This window comes from Zingiber officinale, chromosome 11B, assembly GCF_018446385.1.
Source record: "Zingiber officinale cultivar Zhangliang chromosome 11B, Zo_v1.1, whole genome shotgun sequence".
NCBI lineage: Eukaryota > Viridiplantae > Streptophyta > Magnoliopsida > Zingiberales > Zingiberaceae > Zingiber > Zingiber officinale.
In genome coordinates, this window is record NC_056007.1 from 29,631,932 (window position 1) to 29,637,038 (window position 5,107).

Sequence of the window (5,107 nt, forward strand, 5' to 3'; positions counted from 1 at the left end):
GAAAAGCCTGTTTAGGTTACCCCGTTTAAATGAGGAAAAGTTGATTTTTCCTTTTCCTTTTTAAATTCTTTTTCTCTTTTTCTTATTTCTCATTCTGTTTTCTTTCTCGCCGAAACATCCCCGCGCGCCTCTCCTCTCCCTCACTCCCGAACCCGACGCCAAAAGGAGCCCTAACCGCCGACTACTCGGCGGTTCTCTCCTCTTCTTCCTCATCCCCTGCCCCTCACGACGACAGCATTCTCAGCCCTAGCCTTGCCGTGGAGCCCAGCGCCGTCGCCGCAAATCACCGCCGCCCGATCGCCTGCCCTAGCCAACCGACGAAGCCTCGTCTGCCGTAGTCCTTGCTGTGGAGTTTCCAACGCCGCCGCTGCAACTCACAGAGCCTCCCTTCCCTTCTCGCGGACACTTGGAGCCGCCGAAAATCGAGCATCCGAACCCTAGGTTGGGTCCCTGAGCGCTGGCCGGAATTTCTCTTCTGGTGTCTCTGTTTGACAGTGCCGAAGACAAGGAGTTGTGCCCTAGTTTTGCTTTTCACAGTGGTTCTGTCTTCATTGTGATCTGCCCTAGCAGAATTGGGAAGGTAAGGGACATACCTAGCTGTGGAATTAGGTTTGTGGCTAGATCTCAGTTCATGTTTTTCTTTGCTTCTAATCTAGGTCACGGATTGGTGAGGTTTGGTGTATTGTGGGGTGTTTTTGATTTTTGGCAGCAACCCCATCCCGCAGCGGTAAGGTAAGTATTTGAGTTCTGTTGTAGATCTTGTTCTGAATTGGAGGATTTAGTTAGACGATCATGTGTATATTGATTATGTTTATGTGTTTTTGGTTTAGGGTTTTGCCCTAAATAGTTTTAGGAATTTTGTTTAGCTATTTATGTAAATTGTAGCTAAATAAAATATATTTATTTATATGTGACATAGGACTTTGACGCGAGACGAGTAGCTCGGAGTCAGATTTGCACCATTTTATCGGAGGCGGGTACTTTGACTTATGTCTTTTGATATGCATAATAAAGTGTTTAACATATAGCAATGATTGTGTTGTCCTTTTGATTCGGTTGGTCACTACATGATCTGTTACATGTTGTTTGTTTATTTATTATGCACTGCATGTTATTATTGACCTGACCATACATGCTTTCGGTAGTGACCCAACCATATGATACATCATGTTCAGGACCTAGGGTTTATATGATACCCTATCTGTTAGTGTACCTTCCATCTGATACATTGACTTGTGGTACACCTTTTATTTATGTATGGATCTTGCTATGCTATTCATGAGATTGCCATGCTTAGTATCATGCATCATGTTTGCATGCTGTGCGATTGTCGGCTCCACTATGGTTGAGCCCATCGCCAGTTACATGTACTGCACACACCACCACCACCCATGGATTAGTGGTATATCAGGCAGGTGTGTGGCGGTTCTGCTGTTTGGTTCCGTTGGTCTGAGGACTCAGCGTGGTAGCCGGCAGTCAGTTCCGCTCTGTTTGGCTCCGTTGGCATTTAGTGTAGCAGCGTAGTAGCCGGCAGATGGTGGACTCTGTTTGGCTCCGTTGGTCAGGAGACTCAGCGTGGTCATCGTGTACCGGGAGATGAGAGCATTGAGCTCCCCCATTTATGATTTGGGGCCAGAGGACAGGAGTACTCCGACAGCATTCCGTCCACTCAGTCACTGTCAGGAGCAGTGATGTCCGAGTGCACGGTCACCATATGCATTTATTGCATTTTATTGTTGTGATTGCTGCACTTATATGCTGCATTTGTATGGATGCATTTGATTGACATGCATACAGGATTATGATTTCTTCGGTCTGACGACCTGTTACCTTTGTACCTTGATTCCGGTTAGTACAGTTATCTCCTGATTTCATTTCAGTTGCATTTATTCCTTCTCGTATTCAGGAGACTGTACGCATGATTAGTGTTGTCTGTTATTTGTTTTATTATGCATATCAGTTGTACCTGCTGAGTGTTGGACTCACCCTGCCTCCATTGTTGATATTTTCAGGTTGAGGTTGTCCGGAGCTGTTCCAGTCGCTGGCCCCCCATCTACACGTAGAGCTAGCTCTCTACTAGTTCGTTATTTGTTTTATTTTGGCCTTTTTCTATATCAGACTTTGTTTTAGTATTGTCTTTGGATTTTTCCTATGGATATTGTATGGAGTGATACCTTTTGATGGATTTTTGATATGATATTGGATTTCATTCTACTACGTGCCTGCCTGGATGGCAGAAGAGGTGAGTTCGTTGGATTTGAGCTTTACGAGTGTAGTGGAGTAGGGTGGATTTTGAGTCAGAGTCCTATTGTTATTGATTACTATTATTAACTGCGTGGTTGTGACAGCCAGAGGCTGAATATCTTTATAAACTGCGTGGTGTTTGTTTTTATTTTTGTTATCATTCCAGCCGCTTGTGGCTGATGTATATGTGATATGTAGAAAGTTTTCATATTGTCCGCCATACAGGGGAGATGCTGCCGAAATTTCTTCGGACAGAGACTCCTCTGGGGCGTGACAATTTAGTGGTATCAGAGCAGGTATACGATACTTGCTGTGTGTTCTGGATTTATACGATCTTTGTTTTCATATTATGGATACTTTGAATAATCTGATATCAGTTTATTGGGTATCAGTGCGATATTTATTTGATTTCCGTGTGTTGGATTTTTGAGATTTATCTGATACCAATTTATTGGTATCAGAGCAGGGTGTGATACCTGCTTTTAGTATTTTGGACATTTTTATACTAGCCCTAGTTGCGAGACAGATTAGTCTGGGCAGTTATTTTGGGTTGCACGGATTTTCCGGTTCGATTTTGTTATGGACTTCCGTTTTGGATTTATATGGATTTCCGGTGTTTGTTTTCCTCGTACGGAATTCCGAGGTCATTTTGGGGGCTGGACAGCGACGGAACATCTCCAGACAGCAATTAGGTATGGTGTCATTTTGGTAATTGTTTATACCTGTAGTAATATCTGTAATATAATTTAACAGATATGAGGCGATCTACGCGTATTGCTGCGAGACGTGGTGCTGGACGAGCACGTGCGAGGACTGCAGGATCTCTGGATATACCAGAGATGCCTACCGAGGCTGAGCCTGTCGGTCAGGGACAGACTCAGCATACTGCGAGTGCGGCGGGCCTTCAGACTCCGATGGCTCCCTTAGAGGTGCCTACCTCAGCTGCACCGACAGTATCCACTGCTCCTGTATTTCCGGTACCACCAGGGATACCATTAGCATATCCGACACCAGCTCCAGCTCAGTCTATTGCGTACTCGGCACCACCGCCACCTGGGCCTACAGTGTACCCGGCATCAGCGGCGCCTGTGCCCCCAGTACCTATCGTGTACGCAGCAACTCCGGCATTAGGGATACCGGTTGCTTCACATCCGGTACCAGTGCCTACTGTATCTCCAGCCGAGGCCACCTACATTCACCCTACAGTGCCACCGACAACATATGCTCCCGGTTACCCAGCAGCACCGGGAGTACCTCCTCCGGTTTATGCAGCAGTACCACCGGTAGCACCAGCTCCAATGTTTCCGCCAGTTCCGACAGCCGTTCCGACACACCTCACTGACTTTGCCGCAGCACGAGCCAGGATTCCAGTATTGGCAGAATCGATGAAGAGTCGATTCACACTCTTCCGAGGAGACAGAGATCCGAGTGTGGCTTTGTCTTGGATTGAGACTATGGAGCGGACTTTCTTTTATATTGCTTGCTCCGAGTGGGAGAAAGCAGAGCTGGCTGCTTTTCACTTACGGGACGCGGCCGACACTTGGTGGCTTACCCAGCGTTCTATCATCGGTGAGCAGAACATCACTTGGGCCAGATTCAGAGAGGCTTTTGAGAGCCGTTTCTTTCCATGAGCTTATCAGATGGCTCGCCGGCAGGATTTCCTGAGTTTGCGACAGAATAATAGGACAGTGACTGAGTATAATGCAGAGTTTGACAGATTGGCCAGATTTTGTCCAGAGCTAGTTGCTGAGGACAGTTCACGTATGCAGCAGTTCATTCAGGGGCTGGATGGACATTTGCAACTAAGACTTGTCGGTCTTGGTATCACATCTTATGCGGAGATGTTGGACAGAGCCCTCATTATTGAGTCAGCTCAGCAGAGAGTTTTTCCGGATAGGAAAAGGAAGCAGCCAGGACAGATCCAGCAGCCTCAGGCTACACCACAGCAGAGCAGGCGTAGTCGATCAGATCAGGGTACATCTGGGGTATCACGTAAACCTCAGAAATCAGGGCAGTCTTCTTCAGGACGTTTCCGGTCTTCCCAGCAGAACCGGAAACAACCTGCCAGCGACATTCGCTGTTTCAGATGTGGATCCAGAGATCATGTCACTTCAGCCTGTTCTCTGGGACAGTCAGTTTGCTTTCATTGCAAACTGCCTGGACACCAGAGCCGAGATTGTCCGCAGAAGACTCAGCATATGACTTCCGGAGGGACGGATCATGGAGGACAGTCCAGTCAGTCCGGTACTTATCGAGGAGGGCGTAGAGCCCAACCTTTGCCTGGCCAGCAGCCGAGTGCTTCACCTGCAGCAGCGGCATTTGGCATGCTTGGACAGGAGTACTCCAGTGCTTCCATAGCACCCCAGAGTTCTGTTCCGGGACTTTATTATCCGACGCAGGGGCAGTATCAGATGCAGCCTCAGCCTATAGGTCAGTACCAGACTCAGTCCCAGCCAGCTGCACAGTATCAGTCGCCGTCCTCTCAGTCTTCTCTGGCGCAGTATCCAGCACAGCCTCAGTGGCAGGCTTCTGCCCAGCCGCAGCAGCCGCTGGCAGCGTTACCTCCTCCTCCGCCAGAGACTGGACGTGTTCATGCGATGACCAGAGAGGATGCGCAGCGAGCCGACGGATCCGTTTTCCGCGGTATGATTTCTATTTATGCCTTATCTGCAGATATACTGATAGATACTGGTAGCTCGCATTCATTTATATCTCGCACTTTTATGCGGGAGGTTGGTAGATTACCCACTCTCAGACCCCAGCGATTGACCGTCTCCCTACCGTCCGGTGATTCATTGGATGTCACCCAGGAGGTCCGAGGTTGCCCGTTAGATTTTGGCAACCTAATACTTACAGTGGATCT

The 5,107-nt window shown here is 47.9% G+C and overlaps 1 long non-coding RNA gene across 1 annotated transcript; it reads left to right on the top strand.

Annotated features, from left to right (window-relative positions):
- Positions 1 to 419: 419 nt before the first annotated feature.
- On the top strand, positions 420 to 939 carry LOC122033560. The gene is made up of 3 exons (XR_006126581.1): positions 420 to 580; positions 657 to 732; positions 920 to 939. It is a non-coding gene; the product is annotated as an uncharacterized LOC122033560 (long non-coding RNA).
- The last annotated feature ends 4,168 nt before the right edge of the window (positions 940 to 5,107 follow it).